Source organism: Taudactylus pleione, unplaced genomic scaffold, assembly GCF_031769625.1.
Source record: "Taudactylus pleione unplaced genomic scaffold, aTauple2 ptg000309l, whole genome shotgun sequence".
Taxonomy (NCBI): domain Eukaryota; kingdom Metazoa; phylum Chordata; class Amphibia; order Anura; family Myobatrachidae; genus Taudactylus; species Taudactylus pleione.
This window is the reverse complement of record NW_028284710.1, coordinates 7,464,825-7,484,224: the sequence shown is the minus strand read 5'-3', so window position 1 is coordinate 7,484,224 and position 19,400 is coordinate 7,464,825.

Below are 19,400 nucleotides of genomic sequence, written 5' to 3'. Positions count from 1 at the left end.
CCCTCCTGCCCTCAGCTTATCCCCCCTGCAGCCTAACACCTCCAGCGGTGCCTAATGTTAACTCGACCCGCTATACTTACTGTCGGGATTCTGGCGTCTGCATCTCTAGTGATGTCGGGATTCTGGCCACGGGTTGGGATTCTGGCGCCAGGATTTCAACCGCCTGCATCTTAGATGCATCCCAAAGAAAATATATCCATATGTAGTTATTGGGCTTTGAAAGAGGGTTCTTGTGGTAAAATTTGTCCATTAGCTAGAGAGATTGCATTTGGAATTGTTTACACTTTGAAGCAATCATTGCTGAAAAACAAATCTCATCGTTCTAAACTATTTGGACAATTATCTGTCTGTTCCATGCACTCTAAACATTTTTTAGTATGCGCTGCACTATTGCTTTTCTTACAATGCAAGCAGCCATCACATGTAGGCTTCATCCCAGTTGAATTCCGATTATAAAAAGATAAACGGATGGTTTCCAGCACCGATTCTCTCAAGTGGTAATCTGGCCAATACTAAATGTAATCTCTCTCACTAAAGGGGGGTATCCACTAGACGATAAAGTTGAACGATTGAACGATAATGATAAAATCGTTCGATAATCGTTCAAACATCGTTTGAACATCGTTTGCAAATCGTGCAGTAATTGTTTCTAACGATGTACGATGCGCGCTCCCGCTGGTCGTTTGATCGTCTCCTCCATCGACTGAACATGCAGGTCAATTTCACTTGATTGCTTACAAATCGTTTACACATCGTTTACACATCGTTCATGCTGAACGATCAAACGATGAACCACTGTCTGCCCACTATAGCTGAAAGCTCTCAATCACAGATTAAAACAACATAGTTTATTGTTAGATCTTTTGCAAATCGTTTGCAAATCTTTTGCAAATCCTTTGCAAATCCTTTGCAAATTGTTCAGAGTGGAAGATCATATTTCAAGGGAAACTTCAAGGGAAAATCGTTAAGAGGTTGGACAGGGATAAAATCGTCTAGTGGATGCCCCCCATAAAGGACGAGATTATCACAGAAAACCTGTTTGAAATCCCAATGACCACATATGAATAGATAGTACCTGAGTCAGACACCCAAGCTGGTTATTGAGTGATCTTGCTCATGTCACTTAATGCTGTAGAAAGCTCTTTAAAATAAGGGTTGCATTTAGTTTTTCCAACATAAAGCGGAAACGGAGGTGACTGTTGCAGGGTGGAGAGTGACTGTCACTATTGGGAGGAGGCACTCCAGTTTGGAAAATTACTGTGTATTAGAATTACAACTTCATGATTATTTATTGTTCATGTCATTGAAAACTACTTTTATTGTATACAGAAAGTTATCATACTATTATAATCTTAGGTCTTGTTATAGAGCAGCAACTACTCCTAAGATGGATGGTTTAATTATTAGTAGACACATAATACAGAACAGTCAACTCCTGTACATACATTTCTTTCTACTTCAGGGTCCATAGGTCCACAGGATACCTTGGGGTATAGGTGATGACGTCAGGCATCGAGCACCATAGAGTTAAAGCTTTCAGCCTCCCAATATGCACTAGGGTACCCCTCCTATACCCCGCCCCCGAGCCAAGGCATCTCAGTTTAGTTTGGTGCCCGGCCGGAGTCAGATGCACCTGTTAGAGGGGTGCTATGAAGAGCCCCTGAAGTTTTCGTCTTTGCAGCTGTGGTTGCACATCTGGAAGTACAGCATGGACAGTCAGTCCTGATGTCCATGCTGTCTTCCCTACACCCCCGCCGGTACCAGAATGCTGGTACCGATCCGGGGATGCTGGTAAGCATCTGGGGTCACAGCTAGCGGTGACCCCAGATGTTTGGGACCATGGCCAAGGGTGACTACAAGGTAAGCAGCAGGGACCCTGCTGAACATGGTCCTAAGTCCCCAGGCAGGGGGCTCCCTGGGGACTGGCTGCAGCGTGGAGCCAGGTACTAACCTGCGCTTCCACTACCCCCCTGGGACCGCGGCAGAGCGGTAGCGCTGCGGCATCCCAGGAATTAAATGCATGTCAGGGGAGTGCGCCCTCCCTGTCTCACAGCCGGCGCCTCCCCCGCTGCACACAGCCCTCTCTGCTCTAGCTGACTTGTCCTGTGTCAGCGCTCCTCCCCCAGGCCGGCCTCCTCTCTGCTCCTCGGTGGCCATCTTTGGAAGAAGCATGGTGAGCGCTGCTGGACGCTGATGAACGGTGGCATCGCGGTCTGGGTCCCCCTGCATACCTCTCCTCCGTTGGATTAAGGTCTGTGTATGAAGCGCTGTGTCCTACCAGGCTCTGAGTCTGCGTAGTTGAGGATCAGCGCTGATAGTGCAGGAATTGATTTCTTTGCATTGTATGTGACCTATGCTAGCGTCTGCTGCCTGTACTTTCATTTTCTTCTGTCAGCATTTCACTGTCCCTCATCTTTCTGTTAAAGCGCTTGCAGGGTGGTCTCACACTATACTAATGAGTATCAGTGAGAGGGGTCACATACTTGCCATTATGTCTGAAAGTGACTTTCCTCTCCAGCTTTTATGTACTACATGCAAGGTACCTATAGCGGAGGGGGACGGTAGCGCGGAGGGGCTATGTCGGCAGTGTTATTCATTGACGCGGCCGATTACGGTCACGGCTTCGGTACAGGAGCCGTCCTGGGCTTGTTTCGCCAAAGCGCTTACAACCCTCGTGGGCCAGTTAGCTCTGCAGCCTGCCTTCGCTCAGATGGGATTGTCCCAGCAGTCAGTGGTGTCGTCACCCATGCAGGGTTTCCCGAGACAATTGATGGTACCCCACAGTCTCCCTATTTCCCCTCAGGTCTCATGAGCCTGCGTGGGTTAATTCATTAACAAGCTCTGTACAGCATTTGTCAGAAGTGTTGCAAGGGGAGTCTGTGATGTGGCCTCACAAGCGGCCGGTGGCGTCTGCTCCTTATGAGGATGACGACTGGACGTCCGATGATGGGGAGATTCTGGATCTTTCTGATCAGGAACCTCCCCGTCCTAAAGAGTCGGACGCTAAGTCTAAGGTTTATATACCTGGCCTTATTCGTGCAGTCCGTACTGCTTTAGTTATTGAGGATGAGGAGCCTCCGGTATCAAAATCCAAATACGCCTTTTTCAAGGATGTTAAGGGAGATGCCACAGTGTTTCCTCTTTCGGGGCAATTAGTGGACCACCTAGAGGAAGCGTGGAAACAGCCAGGCAAACGGTATCAGCCTCAAAGGCGTTTAGCAGTGGCCTATCCATTTGCGGACAATTATTTTGCCAAGTGGGAATCTCCGCCACAGGTGGATTCCCATGGAACACGCCTGGTCCGAAGTGCCACGTTGCCCATGCCCTCCATGTCCTCCTTAAAGGATGCCATGGACCGTAAGGTGGAAATCTGCCTAAAGTCCGTTTATTCCCTTGCGGGGGGGGGGGGCAGCTAGGCAGGCTATGGCCATTTGTTGGGTTGCCAGAGCTATGGAGCGCTGGGCAGATACGTTAGAGGCGTCCTTCGATTCCGACTGGCTGAACAGATCGAGTTGATAGGCAATCTCAGGGATTCGGCCACTTACATTAATGAAGCGGCTTTGGATATCAGTACCCTGACCTCACGGATTTCTTCGGCTGCTGTGGCGGCTCGTCGCACGTTATGGTTGCGATCTTGGAAGGTGGACGCTGATTCCAAAAAGGGCCTGGAAGCCTTGCCCTTTAACGGAGAAGTCCTATTTGGTCCAGATCTGGACAAAATTGTGGCCACGCTGGCGGCAGCCAAATCAGCATGTCTCCCGTCTGCTGCAGTTCCGTCCAGCTCAGGTACGTCGGCCTTACAGGGCCCAGGGTAGGTCTAAAGCACAATCTTTTCCCCGACAGGCTGGCCCCAAAAAATCGGCCAAGCCCCGGAAGCAAGCCTGGAGTACCAGGCGTCCGGCTCCTAAGCCAGATGACAAGCCTGCGGCCTGACGGTCCGGGCCTCCCTTTGGGGGATCCCAAAGTGGGAGGCCGCCTGCTGCAGTTTGCCCAGTGTTGGTCGGTCACCACGACGGACACTTGGGTTCTCGAGGTGGTTTCTCATGGGTACGCCCTCTCCTTCTGGCACAGACCCTCGTCTCGATTCTTCACCACTGGTCTGCCATCAGACCGGAACAAAGCCTTGGAACTGCGGAAAGTTTTGCACACTATTCTCCAGGCTGGAGTTATAGTGCCTGTTCCATTCTCCCAGAAGGGCCAGGGTTTCTATTCCAATCTCATTTTGGTGCAGAAACCCAATGGGTCGTATCGTCCGATACTCAACCTCAAAGCTCTCAACAAGTCTTTGCGGGTTCCGAAGTTTCGGATGGAGACCCTGCGGTCCATCATTCTGGCGCTGGAACCTGGGGACTATGTGGTGTCGTTTGACATACAGGACGCTTACCTGCATGTCCCTATTCTTTTGCGCCATCCACAGTTCCTCAGGTTTGCAATCCGCAATGACTACTTTCAGTTCCGGGCATTGCCTTTTGGCCTGGCGACAGCACCGCGTGTTTTCACCAAGGTGATGGCGGTCATGGCGGCTTTCCTGTGGCTGCAGGGAGTCCGCATGTTACCATACTTGGACGACCTTCTCTTGGTGGCAGGATCTCCAGAGCTCCTTCTGCGCCACTTGGACCTGGCAATTGCGGTACTGCAACGGTACTTCTGGTTGATAAACTGGCAGAAGTCCACACTGATCCCGTCTCACCGGATTCTGCACCTCGGAGCCTTATTGGACTCCGGACAGTAGAGGATCTTTGAGACGGGGGAAAAGATATCTGCCTTGCAGTCGAGGGTGCGCAGTTGTCTGCAGATCCCTCGGGTGTCTCTGCACTCGGCGATGAGGTTACTGGGCTCCATGGTGTCGGTATTCGACATGGTGGAATATGCCCAGTTTCACTCCAGACCTCTATAGCACCGGATCCTGTCCAAATGGAATGGACTGCCTCAGTCTCTAAAATCCCAGACGATAGTGCTCACTCCGGAGGTTCGCCTGGCCCTAGCCTGGTGGTTGCAGACGACCCATCTCAACAAGGGTCGTCCGTTCTGGGTGGCGAATTAGGTCCTGTTGACAACGGACGGTAGTCTTCAGGGCTGGGGAGCAGTTTCGGGTCCACACTTGTTCCAGGGCAGTTGGACTCAGGCAGAGGCAGAGCTTCCCATAAACATTTTGGAGCTCCACGCGGTATTCAATGCTCTTCAGCAGGCACATCTGGTTCTCCGAGGTCACCCAGTGCAGGTCCAGTCAGACAACGCTACCACCGTGGCCTACATAAATCGGCAGGGAGGAACCCGAAGTCGGGCGGCTCTCGTAGAGGTGTCCCGAATCCTGGTATGGGCGGAGTGCAATCTCCCGGCCATATCAGCGGTATTCATCCCGGGAGTGCTGAATTGGGAGGCTGACTTTCTCAGTCGCCAGGACGTTCATCCGGGGGAATGGTCTCTGCACCCGGACGTCTTTCAACTGCTGGTGGACAGGTGGGGTCTTCCAGAGATCATCCTCATGGCGTCCCGGCACAACAACAAGTTGCCGGTGTACGGGTCTCGCACAAGAGACGAAAAGGCGTCTCTGGTGGATGTTCCGGTTCGCTTATCTCTTTCCTCCGGTTTCCCTTCCGCGAGTAATCCGGAAATTCAAACAGGAAGGAGGGACGCTCCTGTTGATAGCTCCCGCATGGCCCAGACGGTACTGGTTCTCAGACCTTCATGGTCTGTCCGTGGACAGTCCTCTGCGGTTGCCGCTACGACCGGACCTTCTGTCTCAGGGTCCCTGTCTTCATCCGGACCTGACTCTGCTGTCTTTGACGGCGTGGCTGTTGAGACGGCCATGTTAAGGTCCAGGGGTTTCTCCAGCTCTGTAGTGCGAACCATGCTCAGAGCTCGGAAACCGTCTTCCGCGAGAATATACCATCGCGTGTGGCATATGTTCTTCCAGTGGTGTAGACCTGAGAGGTTATGCACCTAGGGAATTTCGTCTGTCTAGAGCAGGGGTTCCCAACCACGGTCCTCAAGGCACACTAACAGTCTAGGTTTTAAGGATAGCCATAGTTGAGCACAGGTGACTTCATTAGTACCTTAGTTATTTTGTTTTAGCCATCTGTGCTGAAGCATGGATATCACTAAAACCAGGACTGTTAGTGTGCCTTGAGGACCGAGGTTGGGAATCGATGGTCTAGAGTGCTAGCCTTCCTACAAGCGGGACTGGACCATGGGCTTCGCCTTGCTTCTTTGAAGGTGCAGGTTTCTGCCCTGTCTGTCTGGTTCCATCGTAGGATTGCTACAATCCCTGATGTGCGCACCTTTGTGCAGGGCGTTTTGCGCATTCAGCCACCCTTTGTTCCACCTGTGGCACCTTGGGATTTGGCTGTGGTCCTGAGAGCTCTCCAGGGACCGCCGTTTGAACCACTGGGCTCAGTGGACCTTAAATGGCTAACAGCTGTTTTCCTTCTGGCCATCGCTTCGGCCAGACGTGTTTCTGATTTAGGGGCTCTTTCTTGTAGACTCCCTTTCTTGATTTTTCATGGGAACAGGGCAGTGCTGCGCACTCGTCCTGAATTTTTGCCCAAAGTTGTTTCCCAGGTTTCACATTAACGAAGAAATCGTTGTGCCGGCTTTTAACTCACCTGGTCTTTCAGTGGGTGAGGCCACTTTGGATGTGGTGCGGGCCTTAAGAACTTATGTTGACCACACTTCTTCATTTAGGAAGGCGGACGCCTTGTTTGTCCTCTATGGCTTCCGTAAAAAGGGTTGGCCTGCTTCAAAGCAAACTTTGGCAGCTTGGATCCGTATGGCCATTTCAGAAGCTTATCTTCATGAAGGCCTGCTGGTTCCATCCTCTGTGAGGGCTCATTCCACTAGGTCTGTGGGTCCTTTGTGGGCAGCTCGACGTGGTGCCTCTGCAGTCCAGATTTGCAAGGCTGCTACGTGGTCCTCTGTCCATACCTTTGTGAGGTATTACGCTTTTGACACCTTCGCCTCTCAGGATGCTTCCTTCGGGCGGCGGATTCTCCTTTCAGCACAGGAGCGTCCCCACCCTTAAAGGATACTGCTTTGGGACATCCCCAAGGTATCCTGTGGATACCCTATGGACCCTGAAGTAGAAAATATGAGATATGGTAAGAACTTACCCTTGTTATCTCTATTTCTACGAAGTCCATAGGGTTCCACAGGTCTCCCGCCCTGTCGCACCTGTGCTACAGATGGGCTTTACTCTGGTCACCGGTTTTTCCGTCTCCCTCTGGTGAGAATGTGATTCTTGTGTGCGCCCAGATCTTTTTTCTCTCTCTTCCTTCTCCTCCTCCGGCCTATGGCTTGGTACGTAACTGAGATGCCTTGGCTCGGGGGCGGGGTATAGGAGGGGGACCCTAGTGCAAGCTGGGAGGCTGAAAGCTTTAACTCTATGGTGCCCGATGTCTGACGTCATCACCTATACCCCAAGGTATCCTGTGGAACCCTATGGACTTCGTAGAAATAGAGATAACGGGTAAGTTCTTACCATATCTCATATTTTTTCTTAGGATAGTGATGATTATTGTTTTAATCTACCCGCCAGTCATCTGCAGGATTAACTAATAGATTTTTATTTTTTTTTAAACAATCATTTATTGAATTTTTCATTTTTGAGAGAGAGAGATCGAGAGATCTCAAAATCAGTGTATGACATGCACTAGGAAACAGTCTACATCAGTGGTTGGGGAACGGGTAAATTACCCCACATGGGGTAAAAATGAAATCCCTGGGGGTAATGGATGGATAGCCGGGCATGCATATGAATCATTCTATAATATTGAATGATGCAAATGCATGCCCGGCTGTGCCGTAGGGAGGCTCAAAGCCGGATGCCCGCTGAGATGTTATTACTAGTGGGCACCCGGCTCCTTCCCTGCAGTGCTCTTTTAGCCAAGGAGCGGGCGGACAGGACGGCGGCGGATGCAGGAGCGGGGATTAAGGTAAGTGGTTTTTTTCTGTTCAAGCGGCACTTCAGGGGCACTATATGGGGGTACTACTATATGAGTGCCTTCCTTTCAAATCAAGGGGGTAACGTTGGCATATCTAAATATATTTTGGGGTAAAAGGTAAAAAAGTTCCCTGGTCTAGACAGACCCAAAACAAAAAAGGATCCCTAGAGACTCAGTGTGCGTTAGCAGAAAGGGCTGGACCCACCGTGGTGTACTCATGCCAGCTGAGCCACTTTATCATCGGCGAGTTAGCAGATAACCAATAAATTTGAAAAGGCAATATGAATAAAGGCTAAACTTCGCTTGTTTAGTATTTGTTTCTATCTTATAACTTTCAGACAAAGCTGCCAATTGTAAACTGTTCCTTTAGTAAATCTACTGGACTTGTGACAATATGGAGGGCGGTTTTGGAGTTAAAATCAACTTGTTCTCATTAATGTTCAACTCAAGACCCAGGCTTGTAGGATCCTATTCTAGCCAATATCAGTATGACATACAAGGAAATGGAGTTACCACCTTCTACTGGTGTAAAGCCTCCTCATCTGATATACTTATTTGTGAGTGTGACACAAATAATTAGAAAATGGGATGCTTTGGTGGCATGTCAGTGTAAAGAAAAGACTTCCCCACCTGTCCTATTTTAACTCCTGCACAAGAAAGCTTCATGAAGTGAATTATGGGTGATGTATACTACTTATCAGAAGAAAAGAAAATAGCATAATGTGTAGCACAGATATTGGGGCTGACAATTGGCCGAAAAAATTGCCCCGTTTCTCGTTCCGATCAATCTGTGTAGATCGCTTAAAGCATGTAACAAATAAACAAATGAAGATGGAAAAATAAGTATTAATAGAAACATGTTGGTTATCAAGGTTTTATCTAAATTTTTGACTCCTCAATGTAGCCACCTTTTGCAGATAAAACTGCAGGACACACTTGTGGCATTCTTTCTACAATGTAAATTCAATATTATTGGGAAGTTCTTCCTAATGATGCATACACATGGTCAGATTTCATGGTCGATTTAAACAATAATGATATCGTTTGATCGTTTAAATCGACCTTTTATTTTTCTGGTGGATCAAACTGTGCGCGGGCACGGATGGTCGATATCTATATTGACCATCGCCTGTGCATGTAGACCGACCTGGTCAATTTCGACCAGGTTAGCCTGGTTACTATAGGGACCCTCGATTGTTGATAGTAGTTGGGGGAATGGAGCATGTGCTGGATGTTTGGATGTTCGATAACTATTATCTAGCACATACTGGTCGATCAGACAACGATATCTGATTGTTGTCTGATCTGACTGTGTGTACCCCTGTTGCAGAAGTTCCTGACAAATATGTTCACTTGTAGGTTGTTTTGACTTAACCCTTGTGTCCAGTACATCCCAAACAGATCTATGGGGTATATTGTGTTTTTCTTGAAGGTAGTTCTGATGTAGCCTGGTAATGTTTTGGGTCGTCCTCTTTCTGTAAGATGCACTCTTAACCAACTAGGAGCATATCAGAGGGTACTGCATGGCACTGCAAAATGCTGTGGAAGCCCTTCTGGTTCAGGGTACCAGTAACTCTGCAAGTCGCTGACTCATGATCCAGCAAAGGACCATTATGCTTCCTCCATGTTTAACAGTTGATGTCACTGGTTTATTTTCAAAATGGTGGCTTGTAAAAGCTGCCACGTCCAAGCAAGTTTGACCCCTAAATTTAAAAGGTGAATGCTTTTAATAGCAAAACATGCAATGTTTTTCTATTAAAAGCATTGGCTCTTTAAACTGTGGGTTTAAACACACCAGCAAGCAGTAACTTGTATAATATACACTACACACAAAAGGTGCATACACACAGCAATTTTTTGAACGATTAACGATATCTTTTATCATTCAGTCGTTGAAAAAAATTGTTCACTTTCTGAGTTAAAACGATGAACGATTATCGTTCATGCGCGCTCACGTTTGTAGTTCAGGCAGACTGGCCATCTCAACGATTTTCAGTAATGAAATATGCAAAAATTGTTTCTAGTTCAAAAAAATCATTCATTACATTTAGTAAATGAACGATTTTAAGTAAATTATTTTTGTTCATTTTTCACTTGAAAAAATGAACGAAAATCATTTACTAAAATTGTTCATTTACTAAATCGTTGTCTGTGTATGCAGCTAAAGAAACTATCCTTCTGCTTATTCAATGGCATACAAAAACCCTGCATGATTAACCAAAGATTTAAAGTTTTAAATTACCAGTATGTGAGACCTTCTTCCAGTCTTAAGTAGTCTAACGGCGGTGCTTCATGGCCCAGGCAAGCTACTTTTTTTTTTTTATTGCTGCAGAACAACTGGTAAGATTTTAACCTTTTTCAGACAACACATAATTTTTTTTACACCAAATCTGAAATGTTTCCCATTTGCATTTGTACCATTTCATGTTATCCACTGGACTTGATTTCTTAAAATGTAATAAAAACTGGAGGTGTTCTAATCCTTTTCCCAGGTAGTGTATATTTCCATTGTAAGTTGTTGCCCCAGCACTGTATTTATAAAGAGAATAATGCTGACCCTCTGGACAGGTAATCTGGAAGAAATTACATTAATAAAAATCTCCAAACATTATAGTAAGTTCATATATGGATTTCAGTAACACACAATTGGACTCACTCTGAGTTGTATGTGTTATTTACAACTGAATAGCAAGCTTGCAGAGCTGGCGATATAAGCAAGATGGGTCCAGCTTGGTAGCGGTAGCATATGCCTCTGTTTTACTCCTGGAGAGAGCAGTGTGTGGCTTTGTTTACTTTAAGAGATGTGGCTTCACCGTGGTAACAGTAAATGAAAAAAATAACAGTATACACAATGTAGAACATGGCTGAGCAGTGGGATGCAGTCACGATGCCAGTGGATGGGATGCCGGACGTCGATATACTGATGCCGGAATCCCAAAGAGGATGAAGATGCCAACTCCGGCATCCTGACGGTAAGTATGCGGCTTAGCAGGGATGGGGTGGGGTTAGGTTTAGGGTGTGGGAAGGGGGGGGGGTTAGGGACCCCTGGGAGAGATTAGGGTTAGGCACCACTGGGCTAGAAAAGGGGGGGAGGGTAAGTATACTTACTAGCCCCTGTTGGAATTTTGTAGATCGGGATACCGCTGTCGGTCTTAAGACCGCCGGCATCCTGTCCGCTGGCCATCCATACCCATTCTCTGGGCAGTGTTATTACATCTAATAAAGTTTGCATTTACCATATAAATGGAAATTAGAGCAACAAGCAAAGTAAAATTATAAGTGTTAAAATCAAAACAATCCCCTTTAAAATATCAAATGTAAATTTAGTTTATTGTGTGATCTGATTGCAAATATCAATGTATTAATACAAATACATCCTAGCATCCACTGCTCAGTGAATAAACCCCATATAGTCTTTCAGCTGGCTAAACACTATGAAATATATTGTTCTTACAGCCAACAAACGATATATTGCTAAGTGCAACAGCTTGTGTGTACAGCCGTTATGTCTGTGAACAATGTTGTTCAAAGACATCTTGCCAGCTGTGCAACACGACAGATGCGCATATAGCAGTACATCTGCCTATGTGTACGGGTGACCATCCAACTGATCTATATGCCGGCCCCAGGAGCTGCCAACAATGACGTCGCTACCACTTTCTGTGGCCAGGCATGGATGGTTGGTAAGTGTGTATGCAGAATTTGTTTATGCAGAACACTTTCCTAATATTTTTATTTAAGTCAGGTGGCCGGCCAATCCTTTGTTCAAGTGTGTACCTAGCATTAAATTCTTGTCTACAGAACATTCTTCCAGTAGCCATCTGGCTCATCTGGGTGGTCTTTAGCAAACTTGAACAGGCAGCAATGTTCTTCTTGGAGAGTAGTGATTTCCTCCTATTTTTCAATGTTTGCCTGAAAGAGCACCGACATGTAGGCAGTGCTTTAACATTACCATGGGATAAGATTTCCCGGAATATTAATCTGCCTTGCTCTTGGAGTGACGTTTGTAGGATGACAACTCCTGGGGAAAGTAACAATGATAATGAATTTTTTAAATATATGAATTATCTGTTTGACAATGAATTGGGGAAGGCAAAATTAATTTTGTACCTTTCTCAGACAATCAGGATGAAGACCAGATATTGGTAGTTTATTATTATTTTATTTTACATACTCACATCTGGTTGTAATATTATTAATTGACACTCCTGACTAATTATCCCATCAAATGAACTGAGAGGTTTAAATACTTTTTCCAAGAAAGAAATTTTAATGTTTGATCATTCTAATCAATAAAATATAAAATTGTATATTTTATTTGATTTATTGGGTTCTCTTTATCTATTTTCATGACTTCGATAGAAATCTGAACTTTCCAACACCACTGAAGTATTTGGCTTTGTTACTGTGAGAAAAGATCGGTAACTGCATGGAAGGCACATAAATAATACTTCATCGCTATTATATTATATTGTTGTATTTAAACTGTTGTACACAGTATGGATAGATGTCCAGCCTGCTGCCTTGTAAAGCTCTGTCACCTGAGCCTGACCTCTCTTTGCTCTATAGATTGCTACTATTTGAGTTGAGTGGCCTGTTTATGGCACCTTATGCCCACCTCACTTTTTCTGTTAGGCTTACAAATGGCTTGCTTGGAAGGAACATGACATTTCTGAGGTCCTGTCAGAATCATGAACTACTGTTATGTATTCCTGATACCTTCTAGTTTGGGTATTTACACACTGATTGTTCTTAATCTATCTAGTAAATTCAGTTTCTTCTGTTTTCCGTTAATCAGCTATGGGTAAGTACCTCCTGATTGATATAAAATGTATACATGTTTTGGCAAGAAAGTTGGAATCGATTGTAGATATTTAAAAAGGATCCCTTTCACCACAGTACATGTAACTCTCCAACTCTTCCACCAGGAACAGTACCTCCAGTGTCCTGTATCCCAGACAAGTATCAGTTCAGGTAGGCATCAAAGCATTAAAAAGTAGGTTGAGGTCCTACGGAGCTACAATGGACCTAATAAAGAGGGAATCACCTCATTTTGTTGTTGTTTTTTTTTTAAATAAAATTTTCAGGAGCCAATTCAAGTTGGGTACACACTGACAGAAATATTGGCCAATCAATTGATTGACCAATATATCTGGTGCCTGTCGGCCAGTACATATACTAGTGAAGGAACAGCACAAGGATACTGTGAGTATACTGTATGTGATATGATACTGCACGTAATAGTTTATAAATTTATTGAAAGAAATGCAAACATTACTTATAAGATTATTTATTTCCATGTTTTTATAAGTGCACAATGCATTCAAGAATTATATATATGTGGGAAATATTAAGGAGTCCCTTGAGATTATGTCTCTATATACTGTAAATAATAGACCTGTCCCGCAAATCAGAAATACATTACTTTGTCCATGAATGAAAATCCATACCATCCAAAAAGCGGTAGTCCTGGAAATGGAGAATGTCCCTGCAACTACGTGCATCCCTGAAAGGGGGGGATACATTTCGGCAACTTCGTGTCGTCCCGCTAATGGGGTGATGATGTAGCAAGGAGATGAATTCCAGCAGCTTTGTGCCGTCTCACTTGAAATGCATATTGTAATCCTTATGATAATATGATCAGGATGCCAGATGAAGAGGTGTTGGTAGGAATTATTTCTATTTTTTGGATAGTGTTTATGAAATGTTTGATTTTACTCTTGTTTACCAAACCAAAAATTAGATAAAATAAAAAATGTGAGCCAAATGGTCAATATATCTATATCACTCATAACAAAATGTTTTTGCCTAAAAATAATTGAAGTTAAATTTATTAAAAGGTGGAGTGACCTTTGCAGTAGACTCAAGACGAAGCTGAATTTGCGGAGAAAACACTTTAATGGGCCAGGGGGTCCCCTCCCTGACATCTTGGCTCTGACCAAAAGGCAACATCTACTTTTGGGGGCCTTAGATTGGCAAAACTAGACCACCAGGAGCCTCCACAAGATGACCCACATGCTGAGTCTAGTAATTATTTGCATACACCTGTCTCTCTATCTGTCTATTTTTGTATTACTTTATAATACAAATTTTTTTTTCTACCATTTTTTAGGAACTGACATGGCTGAAAGCCTGCAGATGCATGGGGTGACGACACAACCTACATCAATTGTGCCTCCACTATCCTCCACTGCCACCCTTACCCAAGTCCTGGATGGGCTTACGGTGGCAGTGTTAAGGCAATCAGCAGCCATGGAGGCTGTCCAGACCAGCATGTTGGAGCAAAACTCCTTTCTAAGGTCCATAAGCCAAGATGTCAGGGAGATCAAAGAACATCTGACTGGCCCAATATAAGGTGAGGTGGACCAGTGCCCTGCGGTGGCTGGACTGAGCACCCAGTAGGGTCCACGACGGTCCATCCAGAGCCATAAATTCAGTTTACCGGAGTCGGCTGCAAAGAAGAAGAAATCCGATTGATGATCTTGAATTTATTTCACCCAAAACTTTCCAAATGTATGTCCAAAAATTTTATCTGGTTAGTGCCCCTGGAAGGCCCACAAGGAATATCTTGATTTTGTATCATTCCATGTGATGGGCCTGTCACATTTTGAGGTGATGTGTTTGTAGGAGGTGGAGGAGGCACATCTGGTGGCTGCACTGGCACACTTTCCTCACCCACATCTGCAAGTGTGTCCACATCTTCATTTTCTGATGGTAATCCTAAACCAAATTCATCCAGAAAATCATGTATTTTTAATGAATTGTTTGTTTTTTTATTTAAAAAAAATATATTTCAATGATGCATTTAACAAAAATGTTAATTCTAACTATTATGGATTTGAATTCTAAAAAAATCCCCAAAAAATGAAACAAATAAAATATTTAATTTTCAATGAAAGAATTTTTTTTTGTACCTTCTTCCAAAATAAAATAAAAAATAAAACTACTATGGTACAACAAATCTGACCTGGCCTGCAACAGTATTGCTAAAAAAGCATGTATTTAGTCTGGAATGGCATGCTGGGATGTGCAGTTCCACAACCAAAAAAACCACTTTCACTTTAACAACAAAAAAAACATGTATTTGTGAACTTTAAAAATATAGGGACTATTGTTTGTGAATTAAAAGTATTTTGGGATTGGTATCTATCTTAATATCCAAATAACAAACAAAAAGTAAAAAAAAATATGCTAATTTACGCATCCACTTTGCTATTATACAATGCAATGAGTAACACCTGCTACTCTATTAATTGACTGCATACATCGCCAGAGGAAGAAACCATCGGCTGCACACACAGTGCTTGTGGTAGACCCTGGGCTACCGCAAGCACTGCGAGCAGTTCCATCATATTAGATGCGAACTGACATGTACAATGGTGCGGCCTTAAAATTATGCACGCCCTCAAAACTCCGTTTTGACGGTCAGACACGCCTGCGTTCGCAGCACCACTCCCCCGTTCACAAGCACCTTCCCCTATTACCATCCACACTCAAAGTAGCGGCAAGTCTGTGTACTACGAGTGCACGATTCCCCATCGCTGAAGTTACCTTGCGCACGTGCATTGCGAATTATACACATGCGCACTGAGCAAAAATCGCCCGGTAGATAGCAACCGCGCCTTAGCGAGCAGGTCTGAATCTGGTCCTAAGTTTTCACGAGTATTTTCTATTCACATAATTATTCACAGTAACAATAATAGTTGAACCCAATTATCTATGTATAGAATAAATGTAATAGGTGTGGAGGTGCACCCCTGAGAGTAGATGTCTAGGTATAGAATAAATGTAAAAGGTGTGGTGGTGCACCCCTGAGAGTAGAAATCTAGGTGTAGAATAAATGTAAAAGGTGTGGAGGTGCACCCCTGAGAATAGATATCTATGTATAGAATAAATGTAATAGGTGTGGTGGTGCACCTCTGAGAGTAGATATCTAGTTATAGAATAAATGTAATAGGTGTGGTGGTGCACCTCTGAGAGTAGATATCTAGTTATAGAATAAATGTAATAGGTGTGGTGGTGCACCTCTGAGAGAAGATATCTAGTTATAGAATAAATGTAATAGGTGTGGTGGTGCACCTCTGAGAGTAGATATCTAGTTATAGAATACATGTAATAGGTGTGGTGGTGCATGTCAGGTATTTCCATTCATCAAAAAAGGAGGGGCTGGGCTGCACATCCTAATATTAAACATGATAATAGATGCTACCATGCTGAGACCTGTAGTTGAACCCAATTATCTAGGTATAGAATAAATGTAATAGGTGTGGAGGTGCACCCCTGAGAGTAGATGTCTAGGTATAGAATAAATGTAAAAGGTGTGGTGGTGCACCCCTGAGAGTAGAAATCTAGGTATAGAATAAATGTAATAGGTGTGGTGGTGCATGTCAGGTATTTCCATTTATCAAAAAAGGAGGGGCTGGGCTGCACATCCTAATATTAAACATGATAATAGGTGCTACCTTGCTGAGACCTGTAGTTCTACAGCAGAAAAGAAAGGGGGGTGGAGCAGGTGCACACTATAAGCACTGAGAATTCTAGTGATCAAAAAGTCTATAATAAACTGCAACAATTTATCAGCAAGAAAAAGAGTAATTCATATTGCTCAGCACATCCAATGTACAGTATATTGATCCCAGTCTATTTTCTCAACAGCACGGATGACATGATAAATCCTAGTAGTCTTATTAGCAGGTCCCTCTCTCCTCCATAAGGAGTATGACAATTGCATGCAGTATAACACTTAAAAATGCATTCTAATCCAAAAGAATGTAATTGGTAGACAGCAAGAGATTCTTATTTCTATGCCTTCAATAATTTTACATTACATATAATCCTCCTATTCAGAGAGGGGAAAACGCCATGTATTTTCCTCCAACAAGTGCAGAGTATCAGCCAGAAATAAAAATCGTTATATCACACATGTAATACAGGTTGAACAGCTGCTGCAGGATGTTATGCCAATCATAGTGAACAAAGCGTGAGTGGGTTTTCCCCTATGTGGATATGAATAAGTTAATTAGTATCTGCTTTTGCACAATGCTCAGTAGGGGACCTGATGAGATTCAGAGCAGGAACCCAATTCTAAGCATTAATGCAATGAGAGTACTTAAAAAAGGCAGGATAGATATGCAAGTGTGCAATTCTCAGCAAAGGGAATAAAAGTATGCTCAGCTTTATCAGACAGACACGCCTCTGCTTGCCACTTACATTAACATTGGTGGCAAGTGAGCAGTGTGTGTCTGGGCTGGGATATGCAGAAAGATAACGCAGCACTGCAGGTACAAATGAGTATAATCAAGTGGACCTTGTTATCTCCAGCATTGCAAGGGTTTCTTAACTTGAATGAAACTCTCAATGTGTGCAGCGCTGTGAAAGGAAAAAGTACCTGCTTGTAATTGCTGACAATGGGAATTAGCCTGTAACGCTGAGAATTGGTGGCTCTGTGTAGATTGTCCCGCTCATGCACAGTGGTACCACACGTTCACCAACACACACGTTTCACATCTGCTTTGTCAATTGGATACCGGCAGTGTTTAGGAGCATAGGTCATATGCTCCTGGGATCCAATCAAATGACTTCAGTGTAGGTTTTTCTTATGAAAGGGCTTACTTCATAGGTTAACTTGGTTTCTAGGTAGCTCTGTCCCTATTGGTATGCTAGCTCCCACATGACCACCCTAATAGGTGTGTCCAGGGAGTTCCAATGATTGGTCCATACATAATTCATGCATAATCAATTGAGGAAAGAGGGCCCTCATGTGCCACTCCTAAAAAGTTTGGTAGGACCCTGAATGATATAGCATCCTGCCACACTGATTCACCATCCAGGAACAGAGAAATTATCTCTGACTTTAAATATGTATTGGCTTTTGTTTGTGTGTATTCAGGTCTATATATGTTCAAAGGCTTATCGTACAGTTGTAGCTAAGATATTATTTAAAGAATTTATTTCTAGGTTTCTATTCCATGATATATCAATTATGGTGCACATAATTCACAGGAGAGGTAACTAGAGAAATACGAGCACAGGGCTTGTGGGATAGGCCAGTAACATTATTGACTATATTGCCCACACACTTCAGGTCAAGAAGAAAGATACAATGGGATTCCAGTAAACAAAATACCAAAATATGTGCTGAAACAAGACTAAAATGACATGATGTCATGATGATACTATTTGCCCTCATGAATGTCAGATCAATTTCATATCATATAAGTTCACATAAGATTATTATATGAAGAACTATGAAACTGTCACACCCAAAGTACCACTGTGCCTGATTCTGAGATGGTTTGTAATGCCGACACGATCACAGCCGCTCTCTCAATACCGGTTGCAGAAATATGCAAATACTAATCTCAGCCTTTCCTTTGTGCTCCACGAGGGGCGGATTGGAATGGAAAACCAGCCCAGGAAATTTCTAAGAGCATCCCTAAATGAGGATGGGATCTGTGGAGGGGGCAGGGTATTTCTCCTGGAAATACAAATACTTTAGGCCTTCCTTCCCCGACTAGCCCCAACACTAAATCAGTCTAACTTGATTTAAAATTTGACCTCCTTCCCCCAGCTAGCACTGTTCTTATTTATTATTCCCATCAGCTACACATTACATTGATATTCCCACCTCATGACCTTAATAGCCCTCCCCATTTCACACAAATAGCACACACACATTACATAAATACCACACACCCACATACATTATATAATAATGCCGTTACACACACAGTATAATAATTCAATCACACAAATAGCACCCACACATTACATAAATACCACACACCCACATACATTATAGAATATGCCGTTACACACACAGTATAATAATCCAATCACACAAATAGCACCCACACATTACATAAATACCACACACCCACATACATTATAGAATATGCCGTTACACACACAGTATAATAATCCAATCACACAAATAGCACCCACACATTACAAAAATACCACACACCCACATACATTATAGAATAATGCCGTTACACACACAGTATAGTAATCCAATCACACAAATAGCACACACACATTACATAAATACCACACACCCACATACATTATATAATAATGCCGTCACACACACAGTATAATAATCCAATCACACAAACACATTTTATTAAAATTACCCATCACACACACCTACCAAAATTTGAGACAGGGCATTTGGGACTTTCTGCACTTGCACACATTTAGACACATTATATTAGTGCTAGCAGACACATACATATACATTGTATTAATGCCAGCACATACACACATACCAGAACTGGCACCATTGCTCGAGGACAGAGGCGGATTTAGACCTCCTGGGGCCCTAGGCAAGAGACCGGTTTGGGGCCCCCCTCCGTCAAACGGGATGCAATCAGGATACCGGCGGGTGATATCCTGACACTGCAAACCCGATATGGGACTAAAGATAGGCGTCGAAATCCAGACACCTATCATTAGCCC